Consider the following 10343-nt stretch of genomic DNA (forward strand, 5'->3'; position numbering starts at 1 on the left):
TAATGGTATTCCACCCACTTCTCCTGTATGCCAGCAAGCTGATATATATTCTTATGTTTTTCAGATTGTGTATCTAAGGCAACAACAACAATAAAATAATCTCTTTCAACAAACCCTGAGAAGATTGTTGATGTATAAGTGAAACATCAGTCAAGCCAGCACAAATAGATGCTCTCTATAAGAATGACCATTGTCCAATAAAGTGAATCCTGATCAGTATCTATAAATCTTCCCTGTGTTATTGGGATTTATTTTTAAATTTATATATCAGCTTTTAAAATAGTCAACACACTGATACACATTATTTAATAATTTTAAACTTACTAAGGAGGTTTTATATATTTGTAGGGGAGAAAAGGGGGGCACCAAAACCAATCCCTGCTTTTTATTCAGTAGAATTCACACACACAAAAATAAATATTCATTAAGAAAATGTATTACCGGCTTTGGTGATTGTCAAAACCACAGCGGTTTTTCCACACCTCAACTATGAGGTTCTCATACTAAACAATCAAGTGTAAAAGACTTTACTTCTGTATACTTTCTGGTTACCAGAAGAATTTTAACTCCTGCTAACCTTCCTTGTCTCCGGCCACAGCTGTGTGTGTTGAAGGGCGGTGTTGAGTCTTAGCACAGAGTTGAGCTGGGTTTGACTATGTCCGTGTACCACAGATTTCAGATTTCTCTAGTGTCACTCTATGCTTAGGGGTGTTTGATAGAGGTCTGTTTTCCCCACACTTACTCAATGTCAGCCATACTCTCAGTTTCAGGTCTTACTTTGGTACTTATTCTTTAGAGACGGTCTTTCTCCATGTTCTTGTCCCTCTCCCAGAGTAGAGAGCTTTCACCTGCTACCCAGTGCTTACTGACTCAGTGGTGGAAAGAAGTGACAGCTGGGGCCTTTTCCCCTTCTGAATAAGCCTGAGTCCTAGGCAGGCACGTGTTGGGGTGGGACATGTGTGTGGAGTTGGGAGACCCTCTCCGTATTTCTGTGATCCTATAGCACTCCCAGCTATATGTTTGGCCCCAGCATAAATGACTGCCCCTCTCCCAAGCGTAGAGGTGAGTTGTTTTTTGTCCTGTTCCTTTCCCAGATCTAATGGGTTTTCATGAGAAAAAAAAAAGCGGAGGAAAAAAGGAGAGAGAGGGAGAACTCATTGGCATGGACAAGTGTGGTGATTGCGGGGAGAGGGAAAATGGGGGTGGAAGGTGGAAGAGGGCATAGAAGGAATAAATGGTGATGAAAAATTAAATTAATTTTTTAAAGTAAAATGCTTTTTTCTTTTCTTTTCTTTTTTCTTTATTTTTATTTTTTGTGTGTGTGTGTGTGCCCCTTCTGTAGAAGCTTAAGCCTTTCATTCTAAAGTAGAGATAGTGGAGACATTTCCTCAATGGCTGCTGGTCACCTCCCCTAGGCCTGTACCTCAAGGGATGCTTTCTGAGCACTGTGGCCAGTGTTTTTGTTGAGCACTTGAAGAGGTCCCTGAGAGTAACCTGTGATATTTATTTTCCTTGTGTCTGCATCCTCCTTCCCAAGGTTTCATGTTTTGTCACCAGCCCATACTCCACTTAAAGGAATTTGTTTAAAAAGTTTAGCTGAATTTGTACTTGTGTCTAGCAGTGTCTGTCCCAGGTAAGAAAATACTTTGGTGACTGTCTTTTCATAGATTGGGTTAGTTCACTGGGCTGTGATCTTAGCTCCTTGGTGAGTGCAAGAAGAGTTGTGAATTTACTGATTGTCCAGCATCTTCTGGGCGAAAGTGTTGTTTAAGAGGTAAGAATGATGTGACTTCTAGTTTTCTACATTCTAGGTGAAAGCTAGAAATACTGTGAGTTGGTAATTTTTTAAAGTCATATGTCCGAATTAAACACACTGCATTGCATAATTGCATTTAAATTAATTATGTGGGAGCTTTATTTAGTCCCTTAAACATCAGAGTGCCAGTATTTCTACAATGACATAAGGGGATAAGTTGGGGATGACCATAAATATCCTACATCAGCAAATACTGGCTTTATTTAAATGCAAGAACAACATATTTTTAATGGCTTTCACAGGCTTATTGGCCACATTTTAACACTGAATTTTTATTTCCTACAAGAGGCCTGGTTCACAAATTCGTGCACCAGGGGGGGGGGTCTTTCGGCCTGGCCTGTGGATCAGGCCAAAACTGGCTCTCCAACATCCCCCAAGGGGTCCCGGATTGCGAGAGACGCAGGCCAGGCCAAGGGACCCCACTGGTGCACAATCGGGGCAATTGAGGGACGTGAGAGGTTGCCAGCTGGGGAGGGACTGCGGGGAGGAGGCCTCCAGGGTGTGTCCAATCCATCTTGCTCAGTCCTGATCAGCCAGATCCCAGCAGCAAGCTAACCTACTGGTCTGAGTGTCTGCCACCTGGTGGTCAGTGCACATCATAGCGACTGGTTCACCAGTCGACTGTCTGCCCCTGTGGTGGTCAGTGCACGTCATAGTGAGTGGTTGAGCAGCCTTAGCATATCATTAGCATACTATGTTTTGATTGGTTGAACAGGTGACTTAGCATATTAGGCTTTTATTATATAGGATGGAGTTTCTATTTCTTCAACAAGAAAAGCTTGCTACCATGAAGGATTCCAGAACCAAATTCTCACAGTTAAAGTAGGATTATTTTATGATCTTTGTAGCCATGATATTAAAATATTATTACTATTTGATATGGAGATATTAATACAACATGTGCAAAAATGGTGTTATAATATTTAATACTATCGATATATTTTATAGAAGCCACAGTAATAGTCTTTTATCGTCATGCTAGCTTATTGGTAACACCTGTCCTAACGTATTTTGGGGCCACAACATCTCTTTCCTATTTGGTATAACTGTTGGAATTCAGTGTAATGTTTGTTCATGTGCTTATGCAGATTCAGACCTATTGTTTTAAGTGGCCAATATACACATATTTGTGTAGAAACAAATGTTTCTCTCTTAATTTTTAAATTATTTCTGTCTTAAATTTACAACTGGATATCAAATGTTACCTGCATATATTGTTTTAAAAATATGAGTTTCTTTAACATTAATAGTAATACTTTATCAACTGTTAAAAATAAAATATTAAGAGGGTTAAATATGAAAAGTTAAGTTTTTAGAATATTTCTACTGTAATCAGTTTTTGGAATATTTAGTTGATTTCTTCAAATCCTCCAAAAGTTAACAATGACATTTTGACTAGAAATATCAAGGGGGAACACTCTATGGAGTATATGATTAGAACACTCTATGGAGTATATGCAAAACACTAACCAGTATGATGTACTCCTGAAGCTAACACAGAATAATATTGACTATGAACTGTAATTGAAAAATAAATTTAAAAAATAAAAAAACAACAAAAGGAATTGATACTTATGGACAGCTTATATCAAACATTCTTCCGAGTTATTTAAACTCTACGTTTTTAGTGTCACATCATCTGGATTTTTCTAGATTATAGCAGTTAGGGCCATTGTGTAATTACTGTCGGTGTATATAGGTTTAACTATAAGCATTTCCATTTTTCCAGAAAGGCAACTTAAACGCTGTCCATCAGAAGAATCCTTTATTCTCTGCCAAGTCCAAATGGAAGCAGTTGCTAATTATGTTACTTACTGAGCCTTATATTAAAATCTGTTTGAAAAATACATGCTGGAATTGGTATCAGGGTAAAGAATATTCTTCCAGAAATAATTGGCATGTTTTGTTGTTTGGACAATGATAGCAATATATACTTCTATATTTCCTTTCTGCTTTTGTTTACAAAAAACTATAACTTGACCAAAGTGTTGGTACTTTGTATTTATTTGCTTTTCTGTTAAATATTTGAATGACTTATTTTTACTTGTCTGTAATATTTATTTAAACATTATAAATCACCACTAATTTTGAAGTTAAAAGGAAATTATTTTAAAATAAGTGATAATCAGTTGGAAGCTTTCTTTTACTTAAGCATTTGCAGTTGACATGTCATTGATGGATTGCTTAACTGTAATTTATATATGTCTTTTGAAGGATACAATCATTTAGTTCTTACTGTTTAACCTGCTTGTTTTATGATGAGGACTGTTTAATCTGAAAGTTGACTCAGAAATGCTCTTACTACATTTTTTAAAAGTATGATCACCACTGATAGCATAATAGAACAAATTTTATTTTAAGATAGTTAGGTTTAGTATGATAGTAGGAGGCAAGCTCTCTAATAGGAATTTCTACATTTGATCCTAGCTCCAATTATTATTTGTGTTTTCTATTTAATCTCATTAAGACTTAGTTTCTACACACATAAAATAGTACTATAATAATAGTACCTGCTATCAAAGCCTGTTGTGAAGAAAAGTACAAATTCATGCAAAACACTAAGCATTATATCTGGCACTTAAAGTCTCGGGAATATTAAGGAGGTTCCACAAATTGGACAGGGAGGTCTCACAGTAACTTCAAAATCTATATACCTTCTTTATGCAATTTTTTTCTCTAAACTGGGTATTTATGGGGAGGGTTAACCTCTCTCTGATGTAAAAATGTATATTTTAATATAAAGAATTTGGAAAATACAGAAAAACAAGCTGCAAATATAAATTATTATTTTCTCCACCAAGAGATAATCCATTGATATTTTGTGTTTTTATTTTCAATTTTATTTCTTATAAATTAAAGAATATAAACATGATTCATTGAAATCATAGGAATAAATAGTGCAATGTGTGATAGCCACTGGGGATGTATAATGTGATAAAAAGGACAGACTTTGGGTTGCTTAAAAATCTATGGTCAATGGAAGAAAATATTTGCAAATCATATGTCTGGTAAGGGGTTAATATCCAGACTATTTAAGCAACTTTCACAACTCGAAACAAAAAAAGAAGAAGGACCTAATTAAAAATGAGCCAAGGACTGGAAACTGCCAATTCATCTAACTAAGTCATGTCATTTTACCCTTTAAGTGGCCATTTCCTACTTAAAAACAGATGTAATAGCTTTGTCAATTGCTCGGGCATAAGAAGTCAGTGTCCTCCCTTGTTCATTGAAAGATAATACTACAGCTATATCCTGGTACATGCAGAGTATTGGTTCATTTCTATTTGGTTGAAATGCCAGCACAGATATTTTGTTAAACTCAGATAGCTCTTCTGGATATTAATTAATACAAGGGAATTAGAATCCTTTCTTGTTCTATGGAGTCCTAAGAAGGCTACTGAGCTTAATAGTGCCAATGCAGAGTTACTCCCTTTCCCGGGATCAATAACCTGTTCAGTCAATGATGTAATTGGGATACATATGGATCAAAAAATGTTATTTTAAGGAATTTTAGAAATCTTTAACTGTGAAGTGAGTTTTGGAATTATTTTAGGAACTGAGAATTCAGTTAACTTTTTAAGCTTAGGCTCCCAGTCATGTTTTTAAGATAAGGTAGGTTAAGCTTATTGTATCATATATTGTGTATTATGATGTCAGTATCACCACTGACCTGCCTGACAGTAATATTATATGGACAGCCCAATGCAGAGCTAGTATGTCTTTATTTCAGTCTTTTTATTCTATTACTAAGGCTATAATTCATTGCTTGAATGGACAAACATAAAATATTACATAAAAGTCAAGTTTAAATGCAAAGACCTTTTCTTTTTTACAGTTAACATTGCTATCTGCAAAGCTGAAAAGTTATTTTCCAGACCAGAACTTGAAGCTTCTATTCATCATTTTCTTAACTAAATCTGCCTTTTAGCATATTTCTTCCTGTCAGTGAGTTTTACTTTGAGCAGTGCTTGCATTTATTTTTGACAGAGGTTGGCCTTATTACAAAACCATCCATTTAGATCAATAAACTTCACATAACAATTGTTGACTAAGCCAATATCCTCTCCTTTAAAACTTTGGAATACAATGCAAGTACTGCAAGTTTTTGCCACCTGACATTTTAATTTCACGGAGGGGTCACATGGACATTTTAGACCTGATTTCTACCACCTTGTGGACTAGTTCCGTCACCACAAGTTGTTGCTTTGAATATCAGAGATCAAAGGAGTGAGTTATATTTTTAAAAATGCATTTCGGTACACCCCAATTCATTCATTCTGAATATCTAGAAATGTTTATATCAATGTATATGGAATGATTGAATTAAAAATCTGGGGTGCAACTTAAACTCTCTGGCTCCTTCACAAATACCTCAATACATGCTGATACCCCACATTCAGTGTTTCCTAGATATCCTACAATCCTTATCATTATCTTCTTTTCATAGCCACTTCCTCCATAGTACACCATCACACTGTCACTGGGACTATTGCAACAGACTCCAAACCAGTATTTGTGCTGCAGTGCTGGCTTCTTCCAATTTGTTCTCTACAGTAATATCAATAAGAGTTCTAAGAACAAAAGCATTAGAAGAAGTTTAAATTTAAAAAATTTGGCTCTCAAAAGAAATTTCAGTCGTTGTACTGTTGATATTTGGCTCTGTTGACTAATGAGTTTGCCGACCACTGTACTAAAGGGATCCTAGAACTCACTTAACAATCTAAAGGTGTTTTGTAAAAGCTGATGCAACATACAATGTCAACAAAATGAGAGAGGAATATACTTTTACATAAATTGCAGACTAAACATACCAAAAATGGTGGAAATATATTTTGCCATTTTAAAAGAGTTTTTTTTTTTTTAAATTAAGACATTTTTAGGTTCACAGCAAAATTGAGGAAAAGGTTATGACATATTCCATGCACCCTTACCCCCAAACATGCATTCCCTCACCCATAATCAACATCCCCCATCAGAGTGGTACATTTGTTACAGTTAATGAACCTACATTGATACTTTAAAATCACCCAAAATGCACAGTTTGCGTTATGGTTCACTCAGTGTTGTACATTGGGTTTGGACAAATGTATAATGGCATAAGTCCTTTATTATGGTCTCACATACAGTATTTTCAATGCCCTAAATACCCTCTGTGCTCCACCTATTCATCTCCCCCTGCTCAGTTCTAGTAACCACTTATCTTTTTCTTATCTCTGTAGGTTTGCTCTTCCAGAATGTCATGTAGTTAGAATCATACAGTATATAGCCTTTTCAGATTAGTTTTTTTTTCACTTAGTAGCATGCATTTACTTTTCCTTCATGTCTTTTCATGGCTGCATAGCTCCTTTCTTTTTAGCACTTAATGATATCCCATTATCTGGATGTAACCACAGTTTATTTATCTATTCACTTACTGAAGGACATCTTGGTTATTTCCCGGCTTTGGCAATTATGAAAGTGGCTATAAACATCCATGTGTAGGTTTTTGTATGGGCATAAATTCCCAACTCCTTTGGGTAAACACCAAGGAGCATAATTGCTGGTTCATATGGTAAAAAAACATGTTTTGTACGAAACTGCCCAACTGTTCTCTGAAGTGGCTGTACTGTTATGCATCCCCACCACTAATGAATGAGAGTTCCTGTTATTCTGCACTCTTATCAGCATTTGGTGTTGTCAGTGTTCCAGATTTTTTAATAAGTGTGTAGTGTTATTTCACTGTTGTTTTAATTGGCATTTCCTTGGAGACATATGCTATTGAGCACTTTTCATATGCTTATTTGCTTAAATGAAGTGTCTGTGAAGGCCTTTAGCTTGCTGTTTCATTGGGTCATCTATTTTCTTATTGTTGAGTTTTTAAAAGTTTTTTATATTTTGAGTCATCATTTATCAGATGTGTCTTTTGAAAATATTGTGTTTTGTGAGATAAGTCTGTGACTTGTTTTCTTATTTCTTGACATTGTCTCTCACAGAATAGATTAAAAGATATTTTCAAAATTAGAAATCTCTGCATGTCCAAATATACCTGAGCCAATGAAAAGATAAACTTCTAACAGTTCTAAGAGACCATCTTACCTGGTAGCTTTTGAGAGGCATCTACTTTCAGTGAACCTGATCGTGAGCACAAAATTAAGAGTAGGTTTAGATTATGACACCAACAAATATGACATCTTTTTTAAAATATATTTTATTGAATTTTTACAGAGAGGAAAGGAAAGGGATAGAGTTAGAAACAGCCATGAGAGAGAAACATTGATTCAGCTGCCTCTTGCACACTCCCTACTGGGGATGTGCCCGCAACCAAGGTACATGCCCTTGACCGGAATCGAACCTGGGACCCTTCAGTCTGCAGGCCGATGCTCTATCCACTGAGCCAAACAGGTTAGGGCAATATGACATCTTTTAACAATCATATATTATTAACCCTAAATGCTTCTCCTCAGGTCTATTCTTATCCTTTCTCACTTGATAAGAATTTGACTTTTAATCAATAAGAATTTCAGTTTATCTTGCACATATGAATCACTATAACAAAGGGTTAGCTTGATGGGGTACTGAAGAAAGACCCAAATAGGCAGATAAGTTTTCAAAAAAAATTATACATTTATAAGAAAAATTTTCAGAGTAACATCAGGGCCAGACACTCTAAGGGAGCACTGTATACTTAGATTAATCTATGCATATTCAGAGACATATGATTTTTGTGAACTCTGGGGATTCTTGCCTTTGTAGGCTCCTTCCTTTGTAAAAAAATATTTTAAATGTTATGACTGCATTGGTAGAAGGAATAATATAATCCAGACTGTATTGATTATCATGCAATGACTATTACTAAATTTTTTATTTCTGATATTAAAAGAAATTAAAATTAAAACATTTTTGCATGTCCCTAAAAGTATCATGGGCTTGAGGCACTGTGCCTGATGGATAAGTCACTCCATTATACATTTCTCATTACTTTAGTGATTTTTATTGTTTTAAATTTTATCCTCAAAATTCACTGCTTCCCATTCTATTAGGAAGCTGAAATTGACCAGTATATTAATAGTGGCTAGCATTTTTTGCACAAGTGCTTACTCCATACAATACTTACTCAGGTATTGTTCTAAGTACTTTTACACTTATTTGCTCATTGAGTTTGTATAAGAAGCATAAGAGGGAATATTACTTATATCACACCTCTTTTGGTTTCTGCTCTTTCATGAAAAAAATATTTTATTTGTTTACAATTTTGTGGGTAGGGATATGGTAAGGGCTCACTAAAGCAAATCTTGCTTGGAGAGTTGCATGCATTATAGTTAGATAACAGTTATGGCTACAGTCATCTGCTCCCTGAACTGACTGGATTTCCAACACAGCTGGCAGTAGATGCTGGCTGTTGGCTAGGAGATCAGCTGGGGCTGTTGTTGACAGGAGTGAATGTGGATCTCAGGGTAGTTGGTGTTTGTACCTGCGGGCTGGCTTCCCTCAGGGCACAAGAGAAAAGCAGGTAGAGACTCTATGGCCTTTTCTGACTCAGCCTTGGCCTATGAAGCAATATGTTTGCTGTATTCCATGGAACACAAGTGCATCATAAAGGGAGGTCAAAGTCCAGAGTAAGAGACATAGACACAATTCTCAATGGAAGAAGTGCCAAAGGATTTACAGGCTTTGGAAAACAAACAAACAAACAAACAAACAAACACTGCCTTAATTCCCTACTGGGTTTTGAGAAAACTGAGAGTTAAAGTACTTTCTAATGCTTGCATGACTCATAAATCAAGGATCTAGGATTTCAACCCAGGCAGTTCGGATCCAGAGAACTTACTCTTAACTACACTCTGTAGAGTGACATTTTAGATAATATTAATATAGTCTATGTATCCACTCTGCTGTAATATGGCAGTTTGATTGATTTAAAATCATGTCCATTATTCATATATCTTTCTGAGTAAAGAGAATAGGTTATAAAATGGAATTTTTAAATTCATTTAGTCCAACACCATTGTTTAATGCAGGGTTAGGCAAACTATGGCCAATGAACCGCATTCAGCCTATAATCTATTTCAGTATAAAATATTTTATTGGCACAAAATTCCCTCTGTTTGTTTACATGTTTTTATGGCTGCTTTTCTGCTCATATGGCAGAGTTCAGGGATTATGAGAAAGATCATCTGCCCTTAAAAGCCTACAATATTTCTTATCTGACCTTTATGAAAATATTTCAACTTCCATTTAAACAATGAGGTGTTAAGAAAGAAAACAGGCTTATAATAAGAAAGGTTAAATAAGTAGCCAAATATATTACTAAATGGGACAGTGCCAGGATTGGTACTGTTATATAGGTAGTATCTCTAAAGTGAACATTCATTTCCATTTTATAATGTCAGCACTTCTTTGTTCTAGCAATAGCGACAATTATGGTATAGTAAGAGTCACAGCAGAGAATATATAAAAATTCCTGAAGTTCCATGGTGTAGTGGAAAGAACATAAATGTGAAATAAATAAAAAAAGAAACTCTTCCAGTTGTACTTATCAGAAATTTCT

General features: G+C 35.5%; 1 long non-coding RNA gene across 1 annotated transcript in view; it reads right to left on the bottom strand.

The window, feature by feature from the left end:
• LOC114234343 (uncharacterized) overlaps nucleotides 1-9327 on the bottom strand; it is a 55727-nt gene extending 46400 nt beyond the window's left edge. Inside the window, exons 1-2 of the long non-coding RNA XR_008557999.1 lie at nucleotides 9267-9327; nucleotides 7892-7927 (exon numbers count right to left, since the gene is read on the bottom strand). This is a non-coding gene — a long non-coding RNA (uncharacterized LOC114234343). The remainder of the gene's footprint in view (nucleotides 1-7891; nucleotides 7928-9266) is intronic.
• Between the last annotated feature and the right edge of the window lie 1016 nt (nucleotides 9328-10343).

This window comes from Eptesicus fuscus, chromosome 13 (assembly GCF_027574615.1).
Source record: "Eptesicus fuscus isolate TK198812 chromosome 13, DD_ASM_mEF_20220401, whole genome shotgun sequence".
NCBI lineage: Eukaryota > Metazoa > Chordata > Mammalia > Chiroptera > Vespertilionidae > Eptesicus > Eptesicus fuscus.